A 24,842-nucleotide genomic window follows, 5' to 3' on the forward strand; every position below is an offset into this window, starting at 1 on the left:
CATGTTGGCCAGGCAGGTCTTGAACTCCTGACCTCAAGTGATCCGCCCGGCTCAGCCTCCCAAAGTGCTAGGATTGCAGGTGTGAGCCACCGCGCCTGGCCAAACTCATGAATCTTTAAATGAATCATTAAATCTGCTGCTCTGCACTCCTCGGTGTCTATCAGAATCATACACACATGTGCACAGACAAGCATGCACACACGCATGCACAAGCACACACACATGCACACATGCACGCACACACACGGACACACAGGCATGCACACACACATATGCAGACACACAGGCAGACACGCGCACACATGCGCACACACACACACACTTGCATGAACACATGCGCAGAGCTTAGAATGGTCTATTATGCATGCAGGATACACATTCTGAACAAAGTAAATACACGTTAACCCAATATAAGTTAGCACCCAGAAATATACACTCTCTCGAATGAAAAATATCTTTAATAAAGGACCTTTAATTAAAAGATCTTTAATCGTCTCAATCCAGAATCATGTGACCCAAATTTTTCTTGATTAGTCCATTCAGCTCCTGTAAGAATACAACTGTTGCACTCACTAAATATGTTGTTTAAGTAAATATAACTTAGGAATATACAGTATGTCTGATTTTCATATGCAAATCTTTTCCATAGATACAGATTAAGAAAAATAAAGTGTGACACTTTTCAGAAAACATTTTTAATATTGTCAGATTCATTGAGATCTGAGGGTAGGAGTGGTCAGAGAGAAACATCAATTAGTACTAGAAAGAGAAAGTAACTGAAGGTATAGTGTAAATTCTTTCAATGTGTACATGATCCCAGAATCTAAATAATTATTAGGTTTTAAAATACATAGTTGACTATATGAGATCCATTTTTATGGCAACATTTCTGGCCTGTAATTGATATTCTCTCCAAAAAATTTAGTCAAAGAATTAGACAAACTCCATCTGTGATTTGAAAATATTAAATTTTGAATAGAAACACAGAATTTTAAGGTCCAGTTTTAAATTTTGGTTGGCCTTACATCATTTTCCCAAACACAACCTTTTTGCTTTTTTTGAACTCTTGGGTGATCCTGAAATATGAATATTATTACATGCTCATTTGAAGTTCTGAATAAAATTAATGGAGAAGTGAATATTTATCAAAGTGTATTTAAAATATGCAAAATAATTATAATTTTTTCATAATATTTATAATTAAAATATTTGGATGCAATAATTTCAGCTGCAAGCATAGGATATTTTCCATATTACTGGAAGAGAGGCCTAAGGACTAGACCAGTTGTTTACCTTTTAAAATATATATATATATATACATTTTAGGTTTCAAGAACAGGTGATATAATCCACACCCTGTATTAGGTATTCGTGACTCTAATACATTTTATATTTTGATACTGAGAAGAGCTTAATTCAATGTTTAAAACAACAACAACGACAAGGGAAAACTTACACTTGCTTTGTGTACTGGTCCTTGGTAGTGATTTATAGGAAATTTCACATTCCTGGGACACACTGATGTCATCTAGAGCAACGGTAGCATTTGATGACAAAACAGTAGCTTCCAAAATTAACTATAATTACAGAAAGATAAAACTGTTAAAAACACATCACAAAAGTAATGTCTTACAATCATATTTCTTTGTGTAGAGGAACCCTATTTACATCTGTCCCATTCTCCAATCTAATTTTAGAAAACTGTTCTGACCAGAACATCCTAATTTAAATTTATAAAACCATAACTGCTTTGACAGCGTCTTATGTACCTTAATGCCAAAGGTAACCTTGTTTCAATTAAAGTGGTAACATTCATCACGAGTGAAGGGCTCTCTTCTCATTGGAGCCATTAAGAGTCATATGCATTTATAATGAGCTCTTTGGGGTGATCAACTGTGTGACTTACAACTCAATTTAATTGAGATATGAATTGATTTGTAATCAGTGTGCTGAAGGCAATGATTTATTTCCATATTAAAATATTTAAATATTATATACATTCATACAAACATAATATATATTATATACATACACAGAAACATACTCACTGTAGTAAAGCACACATCAATAACCACATACAGTGGTTGATAATATTCATATGCTGAAGCACTCAGAGACATCTATTTAATTTTAGTTTATTCTAACGCTGAATAATGACTGATATAATTTGTTTTCTTTCTTGTTAATTACTCATATTATGTTGTTATTCCAAGAAGAAAAAAAGAGAGAGAGAGAGAGAAAGGAGGGAAAGGAAGAAGTAATTTATGCCAGGAATCTTATGAACCTGCATAGTGGACCACCAGTCCAGGACACAGACAGAAGGTACATTTCTATCCTATCAAGGAGGGTCTCCAATCTCAAGGATCATTAAATTTACTTGTGCCAGGGCTCAGAACATGCTATCTCAAAATACAGCACCTTGGAGTCAGAACATGCTGTCCCAAAATATAGCACCTTGGAGTCCCTCTCTGCCTTCCCCTCTCTTTCCTTTGTGAGAGCCAGCCATAAAGGAATTATCCGGCTTACTTCTCCTCAAAATAGGTCATAAGAACCTCATTTAACTGGTGTCCTACCCTGTCTATAACTGGATGAAAGAAACACTACACAGAGAGGCCCATAAAGATCTTTGCTGAGTTATCTCCAAGTTTTTACAATGAGATCATATTCTTTCTGTCCATTTGTATTTCTTCATGATTGTCCATTCATTGTTGAACTTAAGCATAAACATAGAGAGTTTTCCCTGGTCTTCAGGCCTTTGTTTTTGAAGGCCCCTATGTCACATAAAATGTTAATAAATTTGTTATTTTTTTTCTTTTTAACCTCTCTTTTGTTATAGGGGTTCCAGCCATGTCCCTTGTGATGAGTGAGGAAACGGTATTACTTTTCCTCTCCTACACTTCATATGATACATTCACTACCCTACATCATAAATGCTGTATAAGAAATAAGTATAAGATACTAGGAGACTCAAAGAAGACACTTCATTATTTCTGCCAATAATGAGAGTTTGGGAAAAGATTTGGTGGAGAAGAAGTAATAGTAAGCCTCCATGATACCAACTTTTGTTGGGCAAAACATTTTACCTCGAGAAACTGAGGCAGCAATCGCAGCAAAAACACAGAGATGAGAAAGTGTATGGTGTGTTTAGAAAATGTTGATGGGTGTTAACGGAGTATAAGATTTTAAGAGAACAACAAATTAATCAGATAATAGATGGAGAGGAAAATTCCATGAGTTGGTACAGCTCAATTGGAGAGAAACTAGATAGCATTTGTTAAAAAGAAAAATTGCATAAACTATAAAAATTGAGTTAATTTCTTGGCATTTATCCTAGTGAGACACTCAAAGGTATACACATGAAGGCTTGTGCAGGAATGTTTATTTCAGTGCTGGTTTTGATGACAAATGACAGGAAAGAACTTACATGTGAATGAATCAATCAATAGTGAGAAATACTATACCAGTTAAAAATAATATCTATCGCCATGTGTCATTATGGAAAGAAATTCAACATGTGTTTTGGAGTAAAAAAATTAAGTTACAGAAAAATATTACAGTATAATATTACTTAGGCTGAAAACATACAATGGTTTAGATTTCCAAGTATATGTGGTACATTTATACATATTAAGTAAATAGAAAATGGACTGGAAGTAAAAATAAACTGGTATCTAAAGATACTCAAGATAAAATCTATGGTGGGTGATGAGGGTGGTCAGCAGGGACTGTTGCTTTATTTGCAATTTTTGATAGTTTAATGTGATGTACATAATATTTTTTTAAGATTCTGATTAGAGATGATTTCTGTAGAATCTTAAACTAAGAAATTTAGCCTTCATTCCAGAGGCAGAAAATAACATAGGTTTTGAAGAAGGATCTTGGTAAAATATACACAAGTATTGTACTTTAGAAATATATTGTGTTTAATACCATTAAGTGACTGTGATTTTTTTGGACAGCTTAACTTTTGAAAGAGTTTTTCTATATTCATTATTATAATACATCTTGCATTGATGTCAATTAAAATAGATGTTTAATTCTTCAGACTCATTAGACAAGCATTTGTTGACCATCATATTTGAAGGTCTGTGCTACTCAGAGAAAACTGGAGGAAAAAAAAAACGACAGTTTGAGGCACTTCTCTATGCTCCTAAAGAGGTACATGCTCACATTATTTGAATGGAATGGGTGGGCCCTGGGATGAGGTGAAGTAAAATCCTGAGGTAGTCTTTAAAATGTGGTTACATTATTTTACCTGAAGGGACCCACCAGGTTCCTTTAGATATTCATATTAAAATGGAAGGATAAATCCAACTTCAAAAGCCAAATAAAAATAATATTAGGTCATCTATATTTTGCTTGCTTACTTCTACATAGTTAAATTCATAATTATACAATTAGAAATTGTAATTCTACCATTAATTAAAATCATACAAATTTTAAAATACAAGCAATTACTTCCTTCAAAAAATGTCTGTTACACCTGTAAATAATGACCATCTCATGGTTTCAAAATCACCTTGGCTGTTCCTATTTTTTATTGCTGGTTTTAACCAAACTGATATATACATATACATATACATATATATATGTATATATATGTATATATGTGTATATATGTATATATATGTATGTGTATATATGTGTATATATGTATATACATAAACAAACTGATATATATACACATATATGTATATATGATATATATATCACATATATGTGTAAATATACATATATTATATGATATATATATCACATATATGTATATATCACATATTATGATATATACATATATATACATATATACGTGTATATATGTATATATGTGTATATATGTGTATATATGTATATATATAACGAAACTGATATATATACATATATGTATATATGATATATATATCACATATATGTGTATATATATCATATATTATATGATATATATACGTATATACACGTATATATACGTATATACGTGTATATACGTATGTATACACACATACACACATATATATGTGTGTATATATACACACATAGACACATATATGTGTGTGTATTTATATACACACATAGACACATATATATGTGTGTGTATATATATGTGTGTGTGTATATATATACATATATGTATATATATATATACATATATATGTGTATATATATGTATATATATACACACACACATATATACATATATGTATATATATATACACATATATATGTGTATATATATGTATATATATATATATATAAAATCTTGTGACCAATTCCCTTTCGGAACTACAGTCAGCATCAATTGGTAATCAGTAAGTGAGAAAGAGGTCACTCAGAAGAGCTGTTTCAACCACAGATGGAGGAAGAGTGAAAACCTCATTTGATAAGATTCTCAAGGTAATTGAATAATTTACATTTTAAATTGAATTAGATGACTCACTCTTCTAAAACTATTTTTTGGGATCTTGTTGATTTTTGTTTTATTCAATTATATTATTCCTTCTATGAACAAAATAATATCTTGCTTTTAGGAACCACAAAAATTCATAAATGTTCATAATCAAGTGGTTACTTTTTACAAGTGCAAAACTCAGGTGCTTTTCCAGACAAATACGCAATTAATATAGAAATCTTGTTTTCAAAAAAAATAACAGGAGCGAAAAATGAATATGAATCCAAGAGAAAATAGAGATATAGTAAGAAGGAGTAGAGACTAGTAGGAATATATTAATTTTTGAAGAATGATGATGGTATCAATAATAAGAGCAGCAGCCACCTTTTATTTAGCACTTACTATATGCCAGTCACATTCACTTGTTTTAATCCTGTGAAGATGATGCTATTTTCGTCTTATTTTAAGGTGAAAGAAACAGAAGATTAGAGAATAGAAGTAATTGGTTGAATGTCACATGTCAAGTAAGAAAAATATGTAAGCTGAGCCATTAATGATTATACTATCCTGCATCTCTCTAATGAAATAAAGAGATAACTGGGCTTTAGTGGATGCTGCAGAATAGGGCTGTCTGGAGAAACAAGATTTCATGCAGCTCTAGATTAAGCAGGCCAAGGACACAGCAACTTTACGGAGACTCGATCACCTTTTACTTTTGTGTTATGAATCTTACCCTTCACTGAATCGTCAAATAATGTCAGGAAATTGTTATTGATTTATACCATTGACTCCGATAAAGAGAGAACATGGTATCCATCATTGTGTGAAATTTCACAAAAGGTTCATTTCAAAATGAAATCTAAAATATGACACAATTACATTTTAATGGGAAGCTCGAAGAAAGTAGAGCAACTTGAAATCAATGGACTACTCAGAAAAAGTGCCACCTTGAGATACTAAAACAGCACAACAGTTGGGGGGAAAAGAAATATTAAAAGAATCTATTTGTGTGAAAAGCTGAACATAGCAAGTGAGCAGGCCAAGTTAAAACAGATTTGAAAAATACTATTAACTCTTTGACCCAAATTTTTCCAATAAACTCTCACAAGAAATAGAGGGAATATTGAAATGTCATTAATTTGCTGTTCTTACAGAGAAAACAGTAAACCTAATTCTTTGCCAGCAGGAAGAGCAAATGCCCTACCTAACTAGGGGTGCTTATTTGCTATGAAACCCAAAGCAATCTGTATTCTGTTATACTGTCTACAATTGACATCAAAAGAACCACACTGAATCAGAATTTCATGGCTAAAAGGGAACACAGAGGTCACGTGATTTGATGTCTTTCTTCTTTCCAATATTTGGACTGGATTACACTGTACTGTATAAATATGTTCAGAGCTTAGTCACGTGGAACTGAAAGCTAGACAATGACTAAGGTCACCCTTAAATGATTCAGGCTACTAATCTTAAATCCTAGCCTATATCCAAGAAGACAAACTTTAAATATTTGAATATTTAAAAAGCTAGATTAACTATTTGTAGGTAGAATATCTTTTTCATTTGTTGTCGATAAAACAACAAAGTAGAACTGTACATAGCTAGAATCCTCATGTATATTTTCATATCTCTAAAAATACACTCAGAGAAATCAGGTTAAAGCCAGCATAATATTAGCATCTTTTTTTTTCTGCAGAGGATAAGAACTGGGATGGAGAGAGATACAAGGAAGACAAAAGTTGCATCTTCATAAGCAAACAAACTTTAACATTATAAGCAAACAAAATGTTAACATTAGTTAATCCTGAGCTGTATTTAGGTATTTGTTTCTCTCTGTTTTAACTACTAGTTAGAAATATTTAATAGTAAATATATGCAATACTCATGGATTAAATATTACCATGTATGTATCTGTGCAAGTGTATCTATTTTTATATACTGTGTATGTATAAATTCCAGACTGATTCACAGCAGAACATCAATGCAAGTCCACAGTTCCTTATCTAAAGTCTTTGGGGCCAGATGAGTTTTGAAATGTGAATAGCTCAGAGCTGAGAATGGTAACATAACACCGAGAGTGTTTATTACATGACACCCTCTGGGAGATTGGGGGCAGCACTGTTTAATCAAACCTGTCATGAAATCATCTGCCTAAAGGCCTCACAGTGGTTCAGGGAAGCTTGCGTTTTGCCTCTAAACTCATTTTTAAAAAGCTTATTGCTTTCCAAACTTAATTTTCTAAATTGCTGATTGGATATTATAGGGCTGTCATGGGCTTCTTGAGAGTGAAATGTGAGGGGATGTTTTTTTCTTATTTTTCTTTTACTCATCTGTAGTTTCCAAAATAAATGTGTGCTGTAGCCAACTCATAGGCAGATTAAGTGGGGAGGCACAGAGGAAAAGTCTTAGCTTCTCTGGGGTGAATTCAATGTGACCGAGGCCTCGAAAGAACTCAGCATTGAGGCTGATTGGAGAGAAAAAGCAACACAAGGTGCTGAGCCACCAGCAGGGGGATGAAGGGAGAGGGAGGAGCAGGGCTGGGTTAGAAACCCGCACACATCCATTGCAGCCAAATCACAGAATCTAACCAAACCACTGCCCATCTACAAACTAGTTAATATGCCCCCAGATAATAAGGGATAGTCTCCATTTGCACTGCAAAGCAAAACCATTACTATATCCAAAAAGGAGAACATTAAAGAGAAAACAAAAATTGCATTCACTGAAACTCTTCAGTAATGCTGATGGGTCCATGAGAGCTTCCAGCTGTAGACAGAAATGGCATGTGTTTCAACTCATATTTCTAAATTACTTACTGCTAGAAAGGACATTCTATTTTCTTCTCAATATGTCAATTAATGACAAACTCTGAACGATCTTCTTGGTGAGTTTCATTCTAACTAAAAGCAAACCGAATGAAAACAATTTTCTATAGAATATAAATGCAGGAGGCAAAAGATCAAATTGTTCTGATTTCATTGCCCTGCTCCTTGCAATGGAGATTGACACCAAAATGATTCCATGACCAGCCTTTGTGTCAAATGCTTCCCAATTAAGAGCTGCTAGTATTCATGATGTCTTTGTCCATTAAATATGAGAATAGAATAAATTGATCTTTGAGAAGGGACGTTGGGGACCTTCACTGAGTAAAGAAGCCTTTAATGATCAAGCCTAGAGTTCTGATCAAGCGGGAATTCCCTTTATAAAACAGAGAACACTAAGATTTATTGAGTGTCTACTATTTCCAGACAATATCCAAGGAATAACTATAGCAATAAAAACAGCTGAATTCTGTGTTTATGCCAGATTTGCTTCCATGTGCTTTACAAGTATACACCATATAATCCTCACAATAACTGTATAAAGTAGAGAACAGTAATTGATTACAGTTGATGCTTATGCCCTAGTCTTCCTGCTTTCATGGGGAGGTGGTTCACTGTAGTAACATTGCTGTTACTTACCCCTCACTCCGTGGGAGGAGGAAGATTTACCTGACTGTGAAGTTAGAAGAGTAACCTGGGGGAGCTCGATTCATCCTCTTCTCCCATTCAACACCCACTATTGGGAGCCAGCCTGTCCTCAGGAGGCATGCACACTGATATTATCTCTGGCTAAAGGTAAGAGACTTCGCCTAGAGTATGAGCTCTATATTTCTCCAGCACAGTCAATTGTCCTCTGGGTAATTCTATTTATTCTAAGATCAAGCATTATTTTAAATAAGTGACTCTACATTCTAAAGCCATCTGCTCCAAAATATGTATTCTCTACCTGTTTAACCTCTATATTTATCTCAATTTGTTCAGAAATGAGGATGAGATGACCTTAAATCCCCAACTATTATCCTCACACCCCACTAATGAAAGAGGCATAGAGGGCTTCGGTAACTTCCCTATAATCATACACTTTTTTGTTTTTGTTTTTTTAAGATGGAGTCTCACTCTGTTGCCCAGGCTGTAGTGCAGTGGCGCCATGTCGGCTCACTGCAACTTCCACCTCCCAGGTTCAAGTGCTTCTCCTGCCTCAGCCTCCAGAGTAGCTGGGACTACAAGCACGTGCCACCATGCCCGGCTAATTTTTTGTATTTTTTGTAGAGGTGGGGTTTCACCGTGTTACTCAGGATGGTCTCGATCTCCTGATCTCGTGATCCACCCGCCTCAGCCTCCCAAAGCGCTGGGATTACAGGCATGAGCCACCACCCCCAACCCTTTAACTTGAACCCAAGTTTCCAGAGCCCATGTTCATGGCTGCCATTTTAGCTATATTATCTTTAATATTCAGACTCCCCTGGAGTATTGCTTTTATCATCACTGGTTTTCACACATTAGGAAATTTGATGCACAAAGACAATATTTACACAGTCACTTAGCAACCAATGAGCAGAGCAGAGACTAAAACTCAGACCACTGACTCCAAAACAGTGTGCTTTCCACCATATTCCACTCCATCCAATCTAGTTTCCAAAATAGCTCTTTTCAAATGTCATCCAGAAGACTTATATACAGGAAGGTAGAAATTAGAACACCCATTTGACAAGATACAATTGCCTTCTTTTATTATTATATTTTATTAATACATAGTAGTTGTACATATTTATGGGGTAAATGTGATATTTTGATACATGCATATAATGTGTCACTATCAAATAAAGGTAATTGGGATACCATCTCCTCACACACTTCTCATTTCTTTGTGTTGGGAATGCTCCAAATCTTATCCCCTAAATATTTTGAAATACACAATAACTTGTTATAATTGCCCTACTGTGCTATCAAACACTACAGCTTATTTCTTCTATCTAACTAACTACATTTTTTAACCATTAACAAACCTCCCTTCCTAACCTCCTCCTCCCCACCTTTCTCAGCCTCTAGTAACCACCATTCTCCTCTCTACCTCCATGAGATCAACATTTTAGTTCCCACACATGAGTGAGAACCTGCCATATTTGTCCTTCTGTGCCTGGCTTATTTCACTTTGTATAATGTCCTCCAGTTCCCAAAGGTGGATAACATTCTCAATGTTACCAGGCAGCAGAAAGTGAGGCAATAGGATTAAAATATTACAGCCCACGTCAGACTTTTTTTCACTACATCATATAATCCAATGTCTTCACTTAGAAATGATTTTAAGTTACTCTTCTCTCTGCCATCTTATTCATTTCTTATCTCCATTTTTGCTACTATTCTACACATGTCTTAAGTGCATAGTCAAAACAACCTCTCTACTCATCACAGATCATGTGTTTGATCTCTGAATGTGTTTGCTTCATTAATGTTGAATAAATTCATGAGCTGCGTGTGTTATTTTGTTATCTGAAAGGATTAGCATTAAATAAGTGTCTTCTGTTGCATTGTATTAATTTCATATGTGCTCACCTGAAAAGGTATGAGCTATGTGTGTTATATTGTTATCTGAAAGGATTAGCATTAAATAAGTGTCTTCTGTTGAGTTGTATTAATTTCGTATGTGCTTACCTGAAAAGGTAGAGTAGATTCTCCCGCTTCTGCAATGAGATCAATTTTTGCGTGGCTCCACTGAGATTCGGAGAATCTGATTATTTTGCCTTGCTTTTGCAAGTTTCCATCTAGAGACGTTCTTGTAAAAACTGAGAGATTTGAATGTTGAGACAAATGATACCAAAACTGCACCTGTTGAAAACATGTTTTCAATGATATAAATATTCCATTGACCTGTCTCTGGTAGTTTTTCCTATAATTTGAAATATTCCTGACCCCAGGTGATCTGCCTGCCTCGGCCTCCCAAAGTGCTGGGATTACAGGCATGAAACACCATCTCTACTAATAATACAAAAAAATTAGCCGGGTGTGGTAGTGCATGCGTGTAATCCCAGCTATTCGGAAGGCTGAGGTAGAAGAATCGCTTGAACCCAGAAGGCGGGGAGGTTGCAGTGAGCTGAGATCACGCCATTGCACTCCAGCCTGGGCAACAAGAGCGAGACTCCATCTCAAAAAACAAAACAAAACAACAACAACAAACAACAACAACAACAACAACAACTATATATATATATATATATATATATATATATATATATATATATATATATATTCCAAACAACTTCTGTGTTAAATATAATCTTCTCAATTCTCCTTTCACCCAGATGTGTAACCCAGTCATGGGCAGTACCACTGTTTCCATGGAAGTTTCCAGAATCCTTCTCTCTGGCTTCTTACAAATATGAGAGGTACACGTTGAGACTCAACGTTACAAAATCAAGTATTACTATACAAACTTGATGTGTCAAACAAGAAAAACTTTCCTTAAAAATTATTTTCTTAGGTTAATTTTAAAAACTGTAATTAATACTTTATATCAATTTAGTCTCTGTGGTAGCATTAACAAATAACGGGGAAGCTCACAGGATACTGTTCATCAATAATTGAGCCAAGTAAGACAACATTCTTTGAGGGTAGGGAGGCTTAATCATTTCACTTCCTATTCACCATCAATAATGTCACCATCTAAAGGTTTGATGGCTTAACTACATAGTGAAGAGAATAGAGAGGATTATGCCAGGTGCTGATAGCAGTAGCCCTAACATGAAATTGCGTACTGTTATTGATTCAACCAATATTTACTGACCACTTTCTAAGTACCTGGAGCTGTGTGAGGCAAAAATTAATTCCCTCAATGTTGTCTGGATGATTCATTCTGTAAAATATGCCCACAAAACCTCCATTAAAACAAGTTCAGGTACACTGCAGTCAAATTTTTTTGCTTCTTCTCATTATCATATAACAGGTCCTAAGGCTGTATGTTTTAAAGAAAAACCCAACATTTAAAGATGAGGTCCCACAAAAGTGGAATACTTCTCTTTAGATTCAGTGACATTTTTTCAGGTTCATTATATTTTAAATTCTTTTTTAAAAATGTTTTCCCATTCATCATTGTGCTTTTATACTGATACATGGACAGATACTAGTGTATATATAGGCAAGCCATGTATTTCACTGTTGGGACCCAATTCCAGTGATGAATGTTGACCAAAAAAAATGTTTTAAATGCTTTTTTTTAAAAAAATTGTTCATTTTAAAACACCAAGCATCTATTTGGTACACATTTTTATCAATGTCTACTTAATTGTGACCACCTGATTTAAAAATTCTGATTGTTTATTTCATTTCAGATTTTATTACTGTGCTTACCTTAATTCACACCTTGACAGGTGAGTTAGAAACAAAAATAATAGAAATGTTTAATTAAATTCCATGGAAAGAGAGGATTCATGTTTCTCAACTGCGATTACATTTTAGATCCCTGCTGTAAGTTTCACTATGTCCCAAGCTTGTAAATATGCAAAACAGAACTTTAAACCTAGTTGTACAAGAGATGTGCATGTCCCATCAGAATTTTGAGCTGTCAAACTGTCACTCAGTACATCACCAGTGTGAAGTTATTTTAATAGTGTATTAAGTATAAATGCCAACGGGATCCATAGTCAATGGGATAAGAGCTCAGAACTTATATTTAATTTACTTTTTTTATAGAATTTGCATTATGCAGACTTAAATTCTTAAGTTATTAAATACCAAGGAATATTCCATTATCTTTTGAATTTTTGAGGGTGAAATCACTGAACAAAAGTTATTGATACAGCCCACAAATTTTTTTAATTCATTGTTTTTCCTTTTTCCTTTTATTTTAGGTTCGGGGTACATGTGAAGATTTGTTACATAGGCAAACACGTGTCACGGGGACTTGTACAGATTATTTCGTCACCCAGGTACTAAGCATTGTACCCAATAGTTATCTTTTCTGCTCCTCTCCCTCCTCCACCCTCCCCCCTAAAGTAGACCCCCGTGTCTGTTGTTTCCTTCTTTGTGTTCATTGTTTTTATTATTTAGCTCCCAACTTGTAAGTGAGAACATGCGGTATTTGGTTTCCTTTTCCTGTGTTAGTTTGCTAAGGATAATGGCCTCCAGCTCCATCCATGTTCCCACAAAAGACATGATCTTGTTCTTTTTTTATGGCTGCATATTCCGCAGTACATATGTACCACTCTTTCTTTATCCAATCTGTCATTGATGGGCATCTAGGCTGATTCCATATCCTTGCTATTGTAAATAGCGCTGCAATGACCATTCACATACATGTGAATGTATCTTTATGATAGAATGATGTCTTTTTTTTTTTTTTTTTTTTTTTTTTTAGACAGGGTTTCACTCCAGTTGTTCAGGCTGGAGTGCAGTGGCATGACCACGGCTCACTGCAGCCTCAAACTCCTGAGCTCAGGTAATTCTCCCACCTCAGCCTTCTCAGTAATTGGGACTACAGGCTTGCACCACCACACCCAGCTAATTTTTTTAAAAATTTTTAGTAGAGATGAGGGTTTCACCATGTTACCCAGACTGGTCTTAAGCTCCTGGACTCAAGCACTCCACCCACCTCAGCTGCCCAAAGTACTGGGATTACAAGCGTGAGCCACTGCACCTGACCTACAGTAGAAAAATTTCTAGTACTGTAGGTATATGTACCCAGTAATGGGATTGCTGGGTGGAATAGTAGCTCTGCTTTTAGCTCTTTGCGGAGTTGCCATACTGCTTTCTGCAATGGTTGAACTAATCTACACTCCTATCAACAGTGTATAAGCATACTTTTTTCTCCACAACCTTGCCGGCATGTTATTTTTTGACATTTTAATAATGGCCATTCTGACTGGTGTGAGATGATATCTCATTGTGGTTTTGATTTGAATTTCTCTAATGATCAATTTTAAGTTATTGATACAAGCTGTGACTTCACATAAGTAGTAACCAAGTATGGAAACTCTGTGCCTCTCAACCTGGTACATGCCAGTAGCAGAACACTAAACCTTAAACTCCAAATCATGAAACGTGTCATAAATTCCTCACAGAACTTATTATAGTAATTTGTATTTTCTAAGTATTCAGTTAATTGCATTAAAAAAAGAAGAAAGAAATGAGAAGACTGTCAGTAAATGCTTATAAACATTCAGAAATATATAGAGAGAAAGTAACAGAGAGAGAGAGAGAGGAAAGAGAGGAAGAAAGATAATCTATTCTATGTCAAAAAAATGTATAAGGCATTACAGGTCCTTAGGGACCTTTGAGTCTTTTGGAGGAAGAGTGGCAAAAGAAAATGAACATTTAATTATAATGAGCATAACTACAAAATTGTGAAAATAGTGTGGCTGTTAAATTTAAATTAATTAAAATTAAACAAAGTGAAAAATTCATTTTCTCAGTTATGGTTTTGTTTTTGTTGTTGTTGTTGTTCTTGAGACAGAGTTTCACTCTGTTGCCCAGGCTGGAGTGCAGTGGCGTGATCACGGCTCACTGCAGCCTCCACTTCCTGGGTTCAAGTGATTCTCCTGCCTCAGCCTCCAGAGTAGCTGGGACTACAGGCACGTGCCACCACACCCAGCTAATTTTTGTATTTTTAGTAGCGATGGGGTTTTACCATGTTGGCCAGGATGATCTCGATCTCCTGACCTTGTGATCCGCCTGCCTCAGCCTCCCAAAGTGCTGGGATTACAGGCCAGAGCCACTGCGCCCGGCCTCGCAGTTGTTTTAAATGCTCAATAGCTCTATGTAGCTAGTAGCTACTATATTTAACATAGGGAACATTGTCCATCATCCCAGAATGTTGCATGAAACAGGTCTGCAAAGCATGTAAGTGAAAATTACACCAAACATTCAAATTTTATTTACTACTTGATCATTTTTAAAGGAAATTTTCTTGATGCATGCCTGCTTCATTCAAAACAAGTTAAGTAAAATGTTAATAAAAAGGGCTTGCTTTTATTTATATTGGGTCTCCACTAAGGCAGATTTTATATATAGTATGACTATTCAAGACTTTGAATCACTGCATTCAAGAGAATTTCATGTGGTTAAAAAAGTTTCCAACAAACAGTTCTTTCTGAATATTGAAGATAAAAATGGAAGCTCCAATTATTTCATTTTTAATTGTATCCTTATGATTTTAAATTATTTCTATTTTTAAAAAATATATATGTATACATTAAATCATATATTTTACTACCAAAGGAAAGAACATCTGGTGATTTACACCAGTTACTGCATATGGATGAGTACCTAAGCTGGAGAGGGGGTGATAGTCTTAGTTCCATTGGCTCTCGTGTCTGTACAGTGCCTCTGGGACCTTGGGCTCTCTGATACTTCAGTCTGGGACACCCAAGATCATGATTCAGAGGTTCAAAATGAATTCTTCCTTATTTTTCTGTTTTCTTTCTTTCTTTTTTTTTTAATTTTGGTCATCTCCTGTTGAAACCCTCCTCTTCAAATTTTCTGCCAATTTTCTCAACTTCCCTATGGACTTTGTTCTAATTCCTTCTCAATCTCAGAGCTCCTTGGTCAGATCTTCATGGCCATTCTCGATTTTACTCCAAACCCTCAGCCACCTCTGCCTTCTCTGCTTCACATCAGACCCTTTATGCCTTCCTCTGTCTGCTTATTGCCACACTTGCTGCACCTTTATAAGATCTAGAATACGAAGATACAGAAGGACAAGAATAGCCAAAAAAGCAAAATAAATAAATGGGAGAAAAGAAAAAAAAACAAGCTAAGATATCTATAGCTCCTCAAAATTCAGCTGGGAATAAGTATATATTGAAAGAGGGGATCATTCATCACATACATAAACACACAGACACACACACACATCCCTCACCATTACCATAGTGATTTTTATGGCTCCTAGTCAGTTATGCTTTTTCCTGGGCATTCTTTTCCTGAACAAGCTTATGTTGAGGTTTAGAATCTTCAATAAAACAGAATCTGTTTTTCCCATTTAAATGATTAATCTTTATGTGCTTTGATATACAGATTGGAGAGAGCACCTGCTCGCCCTTTCCTCTGTAGACTGTTGCTTCCTCTAGAATCCATCAGCTATTCTAACATTGATCTTTGGATTAAACACAATGACCAGGGAATAGAGCACAACTGCACCATTGCAGGACATGATCCAAAATTACTTTTTTTCTAAATTGTTCTTTGACTCCAGTTCATTGTCCTACTTTGGGGACATTGTAAGACATGGCCTTTTAAAACTCTTTGAGAGAGATTTGCAGAGTGTTATTATTATACTGGACTCACCCTCTTGTAGTTTGCAGCATTTTACACTGAATTGCTGTCAGTATCCCCCACTAGACAACATTTTGTTAGAGCAAGCATGTGTTTAGGTTGTTGTCATTATATTCCCTGCATCGAGGACAGTGATCAACACACAGTAGATAAGCAATATATATGTGTTGAATCGTAGGTATACTGTTTACTTTGGTAATATAGCAAGCACTCGGGAGAAGTCTCAGAAGAACTATTTTCAGTTTTGTTTATTTCTCTTTACTTCCTTGAATCTGAACCACATGTGGCCCTCTCTGCATTGGCAGACTCAAATGTGTAGGCTGGCCCTCATAAACTTTACTTTGGGATCCAACCTATCTCTGGTTTCAACTACCTTTGTCCTGACTTTCTCATTCTTATTTGTAAAACAATCTATGAATTATCTTTTACTGAAGGAATATTAATGTACTTGCAAAACAAGTTGGAGAATTAAAAACAAAAGAAAGATCAATACATGATCATACAAACTAACTTTGAAAGCAAAAGCTTCATATTATCCATCTTCCTGTATTTAATTGTGAAGTCCTAAAAGTAAGAGATTATGTTACTTACACAGTAACTCAAATATGAAAACTCAGAAAATATTAGTACCCACATTAATCCCCTTCATACTTTACATTTCCTAGTTAATTGTAAACAGTAACAGCATTTCAACAGCAGTAAGATAGAATAGCTTTGGGCTCCCTCGTGTTCTGTTTGTCCTATCTTGTATTTCAAAGAAAAATGCCAATTTTCCACTAGTGGCTGAAAGGACTTTTGAAGCATAAATTAAAGTCCGCATCTTGAACAATGATTAGCTGCAAGAATGATTGTCCATGCTGATGGCATGTGTTGGCCACATATAAAGTACAAGGTAATCCATGCAAAATGGCCCTAAAATCGTGCTGTTAGAAATGGCAACTCACGAGAAAGCTCAAGTTGCTTTAAATTCCTTTCAAAAAAAGAAAAAATTCTTAACTGTATTAGTCTGCTAGGATTATGTAGGAAAAAAAAAACCATATAATTTCAGAAAATGAAGGCTTTAATCATATCAAAGTACCCCACACTGGTTATCTCACTGCTTGACTCTACTACCTTATAATGAAGAACATTGGTTCCATGAAAGCACTATTATTAATACGTTCCAATTCAGAGGATTGGCTAGATTTTCCAGTTACCCAAGAAGGTAAGAATTTGTTTTGTTTGCTTATTCTGTAACTTTTATGTAAGAAAATATCGACCGGGTGCGGTGGCTCACGCCTGTAATCCCAGCACTTTGGGAGGCCAAGGCGGGGAATCACGAGGTCAGGAGATCGAGACCATCCTGGCTAACATGGTGAAACCCCGACTCTACTAAAAATACAAAAAATTAGCCAGGAGTGGTGGTGGGCACCTGTAGTCCCAGCTACTCAGGAGGCTGAGGCAGGAGCTTGCAGTGAGCCCAGATTGCGCCACTGCACTCCAGCCTGGGCGACAGAGTGAGACTCTGTCTCAGGAAAAAAAAAAAAAAAGAAGAAGAAAGAAAGAAAAAGAAAATATCACATATTGCCACAAACTTATTTAAAAAATTCATATTATAGTCTTAGAAAAATCCTGAGAACCTTAGCTATGTGTATCTCAGACTATCAATAACATTCTCCTACAGTCTACTCCTTCTTCCTAAACTGGAAAGCATTACAAAGTAACTCAAATATCCTTCCTGCTAACTCAAAGACTCCTAAAATTCAAGCACATAGAGAAAAGCGTGAAAAACAAATATCTATTCTGGCAGTCTGCAGTGGCGCCTTGAAACAGTCTCAGTTTTTCAAAAACCAAGGCAAACCATTAAGTCAGTATCCATAGCCTTTAGAGATCGAAGCCTTGGTTTTGAGATAAACTACCAAGCACCCAAAATGTCCATGACAGCATTTTCACTGAGACCCCACCTAAATAACACCCCAACCCCAACTAAGTTACCAATTTAAGCAAAAATTAAGTGTCCTCAAGTGGAAACAATGATAAACTGAAACTCAATCCCAGTGACCACAAATCAATGGCTATCGGGAAGCATACAATGATGGGAAAGGTAGATTACATTTTAAAATCATATACATGCATATGATTTCTCAGTGACTCTAGGTGAGTCATAGGAATTTCTAATACACTCTTAATATCTTCAAATTTCTGTAAAGCAGGCAGAATTAACACATCATATTCCTTTACATTCAATTTTTTCTATATATCTAACATTTGTGATCTCATCACTTTAATGTATGATCTTGAATTAAATCTAAGTTAGCTTGTACTTTCAAAGAAGAAGTGCTTCTGGAGTTTCCCCTCAAAAAAAAAAACACTCTATATCTATCTTTCTCTTTTTCTGTCTATCTTATAGGATTTAATTAAAATAAAGAGGTGGGAATGGGTAAAAGGCATTTGGATAAAATGGAAATGGAGACCAGGCATTTGCTTTAATTCTTATTCTCACAAAGAAATGGGAAGAAAAAAAAAACAAAAGAAAGGAAAGGAAAGTATCTTTAGGACTTTAAAAGAAAGTATCTATGGACACCACTATTAAGAACTCAGGGCACTCCCACTTAGACTTATACCAAACTGAAAGTATAATTAGGTTTATACCTCGGAATAATATGTCATTTATCACCAGGAATGCCCAAGTAAACTGCTCTAACACTACACTTACAGGCAATGAATTTACTGTGTGGCACTATTGATCTCTTCATTATTTTCTGATAAGTAAAGATGAAAAAATTAGCTGAAATCCTAAGGGCCGAGAGGCATGTTGGAGCTCTCAAAAGGACTGAAAATAAGACAAGCTGAATACAGACCTCTGATTTAGGTGTTACTTTTATGGAAAGCAAAGGAATTATGTTTACTGAATTAACATTATATTTGGTACATATATACCAATGTTTGGTACAAACATTGTTTACCTACTATGTACCAAATATTTTGCCAGGTGCTTTATTTAATCACATTTTAATCCTTGACATTATTCCATATAATCGTATATGCTTCCAATGTAAACGCTGAAATTTAATCCATACAATCATGTATGTTTCTGGTGTAGACACTGAGTCTCAAAAGGAATATACAATTTGTCTGAGCCACAGTTAGAAAGTGGCAAAAGAGACTTGAACCAAGTCTAACTAGTCCATCCTCTCTAATATGCTGCTGAAATAAAATGGGTATTTCACTCCTTAGTTTGTGTTTGCCTGGCACCAGAGGACTCATTTAAAAAACTCAAATTTCAGTAAATATAATCATTTCCATTTGTCTTTCTTTCAACAAACACTTATTTAACTGACTTTATTTTTCTCAATGTACATTGTTGGCCAAAAATTTTGGCAACGCGTATCCACAGCTTTAGATTATTGAAATGACTGTGTGAAAAGAATATAAAATAACAGAAAGCTTTAATAGCCCTCAAAAGAATGGTGCCAGTTATGTGTTACAAATGGTCTTCTAGAAGGACATAGCATTTTGTGTTGAAATAGCGCATGTAAATCTCTTAATTCATTATTAAAGTGCTAGTAAAACATGGCGGGCATTTACTAGCAGAGTAACCCAAGCTCAGCGATTTACAACCACAGAATGGCCAGTGGAAATTCAGAACAGTTGATTACCTGACATGGGGTAGAGGCAGTGAGCAATTTTGTAAGAACAGGACTTCCAAGCTTGGCCACCCCGGGGGAGCGCTGTGCCTCCAAATAAATTAACGATCCTGCAAAAACAAAGGGAAAGTCATACGGATGCAAGTTCTCTTACACACTTAGCTGTTCTTTGCTCCACAATCTTATCCTTGCACATGCTAAACTATCAATTAGATAAAGAAAAATACATTTTTTACATATTTACTATTACGGTTTGTAGATAACAAATAGCATTTATACCGGTATAACATTAAATACCTAAAATAACATTTAATCAATTAAAACAAGCTCTTGATCCAAATCACCTAAACAAACATTTCTGTTGGCTTCATTTATGTCATAGAGTTTGACATCAAATTAAATGAAGCTTCTAAGCTGACAATTAGATATTCAACACGCCCTTATGAAATACCCACAAGAGCTTTATTTTTTAGTTTCTTCACAAAGTACCGAAGGACATGAGCTTATGGAATGAATTTTAGTTTCTCCCGGGTCTTACGTGTTTGACATTGTTGTCTGTGCTAGAGGGGATAAAAGCTTAATTAAAGATCTAATCTGAACATTAACAAAATCACCACTTTTAGATTTTAACTACGACGGATGTGCTCATGGCAAATGTGCAGGGGATAACATCTCTCAGCAGCTTAAAAGATCACAGGTTCAGAGCTGCTGTCTGGGGTAATTTCATTGAATATTGAAGACTTACAAGGAAGGCTATACCCAACAATGTCAAGGTCTGATACTGCCCTTTGATAATCACAGTGATAGGCAATTTGGAAAACCAACTATTTTCATTGGAAAATACCGTATTCAGAGAGTGATTTTCCTAGATACAAGTCAATGCCGACTGCACACAAAGGAAAGGATTTAGAATTAGAATGTATTATTTTATAGACTCCATCACATGTTTAACCAAACAACCAAGGATGTGAGTCAGCAGTGTCATCTTTGAGTGGGAAAAATAGAACCCAGTTTATATTGTTTTTAAATCTCAAAACCTACTTGGAAAGATAAAGTTTACTGTCCCCAAATTCCAAATTACAGGTAATGGAAACAGTGCATGCGAGCAAGTTCATTAAATTCTCTATGCTTCACCTAAAAAGGAAAAGAATGGGAAAAGTTGATTTTGAAAAATTCTTCCACCTAAAAATGCTCAGGTTTAGGTAAAATTCAAATGAATATTTTTAAAAAGATGATCAAAATTCTAAAAACAAATGAACAGATATTCAAAGACCTTACTCCTCCAGTCATTCAAAAGAATATACACAATTTCAAACAAGCTGGTTAATGAAGGTGAGAACATGTACACATTAAGACGCCAAAATCTAAATGAAGCAAAAGGACTGAATAAATCGTTTAGACAACAAAAGTAACTGAAAAAGTAATGAAAAGAAAATCTAGAGAGAAATATATGGTCCCGCAACTGAGTTAAATTTTCTTTTCTTTTCTTTTCTTTTTTTTTCCTGAGACAGGGTCTGGCTCTGTCACCTAGGCTAGAGTGCAGTAGCATGATTGTGGCTCACTGCTGCCTGGAACTCCTGGGTTCAAACAATCCTCCAGCTTCAGCCTCCCACTGGGTGTACAGGAGCACACTACCACATACATTTTAAATTTTTTTGTAGGGGCAGAGTCTCAAACTCCTGGCCTCAAGCAATCCTCCTGCCTTGGGCCTTCAAAGTGCTGGGATTTCAGGCATGAGCCACTGCATCTGGCTCCCTATTTAATTTTTAAAAAACAAATATTTGCTACATTATTCGAGAAACCTCAGATCTTAGAAAAATATGGAGAGCTCCCTGATTCATATTAGGTTGCCAGAATAACTTTAATTTTTAATAAAATGGATGAAAATAGGACAAAATTTAAAACTCTAGAGAGCAATCTCACTTGTGAGCATAGGAACAAATATTCTAATTAAAATGATGTCGAATAAATTTGAAATTGTTATCCAAAAATAGTGTGTCTTGATTAATCTGAGCCTTCCAAGAATGTAGGTTTGGTTTAATTTAGGAGCTCGGTCTCCATATTCAGTTACAACAACAAATGAAAGTGTCAAGTCCTAGAATCCTATCTAAATGTTGAAAAGACTATGAAAAACCAGTGAACAATTTCAAGTCACAAATCTTAATAAAATAAAAGGAAATAATTAAATAAAGACTAGTGAACAACCTCAAAATATATAGCATTCTAAATGGCAAATGATAAAACAATATTAATTAAAATGGGAAATGACATATTTCTGTCACAACTATCAATTAGAGATAATATTAGGCAATATTTATAATCTTAGACTAATATTATCTTAAAGGTCTGGTGAGTGTAGAAGTCAAGGAAATAAAATATCTAGTAGACATTATAGAAAAAGAGAAGTAAATTTCCCATGTTTTACCAATAATATAATTGTAAAAATAGAAAGCCAAAGTATTCCATTTTTTATAATTATAGTATCATTTAGAAAATTTGGTAAGCTAAATGGAAACAGATATATTACACAATTACTTATCTTATCTTAGCAGTAAGTTTCCAGATACATAAACAGCAAGAAATGTCCAACTCCTGATAGCAAAATTAATTTTTTTAATGTAGGAATAAATTTAACAGAAAAGGGACACGATTTATATGAAGAACATTATAAACTTTGTGAAAGACTGCAAACTCTCTGGTTAGATGAAAAGAGATAACATGTTTCTAGATGGAAAGATAATAGAATTAAAATATGAAGTTACTGACCATTGATTTGGAAGCTAAATGCTATCCTATGATAATTTTAACCAAATATTTAGAAAGTTGACAATATTGCGTTAAAATTAATATGTGCAGGTAAGGGGTATAGAGAGTCTAAACTCTGACCACAGGCCCAGGGACTTCTAGGAACACGTCCCTTGATTTATCTTCCTATCAGCCTGCTCTAAACAATGAGCCAAGTTAGAGAAATGTGGAATTTACCAGTTTTATTCCTGGTCATGGCAAGGAGTTTACTTCTGGTAATCAGAATTGTTTATTGTAAAACTCTTACACACCCACATACCCCAGAGTGGCTATGTGACCAGCACAATATAAAAATTAAAGGACAGAGTGAATAGTCTCCCTGGGTTAAAGTGTTCACATCTGGCTCGACCTCACCTTCTGCAAAACAGGTACCTTGTTAATGCACTGGCCTAGAAGTAACACCTTACATGTCTTAAGAACGTTAGAGGCCAGTCTCTATAACTTTCACAAATGCAAAAGTTATAAACAAGCATTACCATATAGAATAAAGAAATGAATAATAAATAAAATTACTCCAGTTAGGTTTGGTTCAGGAGTGCAAGAGGGGTTTAATATTTAAAAAATCAATTTACCTTATAGACAAAAAAGATAATCTGACAATCATATCATAATAGATGCTGAAAAATACTATCATAATAGATGATAAATATATCATAATAGATGAAAAATATATCATAATAGATGCTGACAATATCCTTGCAAAATGAAGTAAAAATGTTTTCACATTTTTCTAATATTAAGTAAATGTTTATACAATATTTTATAACAGATGAATATTCATTCTGAGAATTATTTTTTAATTCAGATTTTAGTAGTCCTTTTGTGCACAAATTTAAATTTATCATACAATTGGTTCATGATACATTCTCATCGTTGATAATAAGTATGTCCCTCATTTTCATTCGTTGATCAACAATAAATAAACCTCATTTATCACCCATCACTCAGGATGAAAAACTTAACAAGAATTTATATCCACTTCTCTGCCCATTCCTCAAACTAGCCATCCTCCCAACCTAGTCATTCTTCTGTAGCCTGTGTTTGTGATTTGGTTTTAGATTACGATTTTCAAAGTCATGTCACTTTGCTTCTAAAAAATTTGCTGCTCAGTTTTAGTTTTTTTTTCTCTTTACAAAAAAAAGTTTCGCATTTTAAATAACTCTCTGTTACTTTCTTCAATCAGTAAAAGGAAAATAGTCACTTGTATTCTTTAATGTAGTTATATTCATTCATTTTGACTGCCATGTAACATTCAACAGTGTGAGCATACTAGGTTGTATTTACTCAGTTGCTTACCAATTGCATTGGAGTGATTTACTTTTTATATTTAAAGAAAATAAACTTGAAAAGCTATCTTCTCCCTATGTTAGCTTTGATAATATGTCTCAGATAATTTTTAAGACGATTTATGCTCATGAACCTACTTTGACTCATATTTATTACCAAGTCCATCAAAATATGCATTAGTTTCATTCAAATGTGCACAATGGTCTTACAGAACATTGGTTCACATACATTACTTTTTGAAAATTTAAAAACAGGCCAGATGCAGTAGTTCATGCCTGTAATCCCAGCACTTTGGAAAGCCGAGACGGGTGGATTGCTTGACGTCAGGAGCTCGAGACCAACCTGGCCAAATTGGTGAAACCCCGTCTCAGCATGATGGCGCACACCTGTAGTCCCAGCTACTTAGGAGGCCGAGGCAGAGAATCGCTTGAGCCTGGGAGGCAGAGGTTGCAGTGGGCCAAGATGGTGCCACTGCACCCCAGCCTGGGCGACAGAGCAAGACTCCATCTCAAAATAAAAAAAGATAATAATAAGGAAATTGAAAAAATATTGTCAAGCGCAAAAACAAAAACAGCTGTAATCATCTCATTTGGAGTTTCATCCTCCAAATTCATTAAGAAACATGTTGTTTCATATCTTTCCTGGCCTTTCTCT

At 35.0% G+C, this 24,842-nt stretch overlaps 1 long non-coding RNA gene across 1 annotated transcript; it reads right to left on the reverse strand.

Moving 5' to 3' along the window:
* Positions 1 to 259: 259 nt before the first annotated feature.
* On the reverse strand, positions 260 to 20,202 carry LOC129136231 (uncharacterized). Its single transcript, XR_010146751.1, has 4 exons — positions 20,109 to 20,202; positions 10,858 to 11,031; positions 1,457 to 1,577; positions 260 to 546 (listed from the first exon to the last, which is right to left on the reverse strand). It is a non-coding gene; the product is annotated as an uncharacterized LOC129136231 (long non-coding RNA).
* Between the last annotated feature and the right edge of the window lie 4,640 nt (positions 20,203 to 24,842).

Source organism: Pan troglodytes, chromosome 8 (genome assembly GCF_028858775.2).
Source record: "Pan troglodytes isolate AG18354 chromosome 8, NHGRI_mPanTro3-v2.0_pri, whole genome shotgun sequence".
Lineage (NCBI taxonomy): Eukaryota > Metazoa > Chordata > Mammalia > Primates > Hominidae > Pan > Pan troglodytes.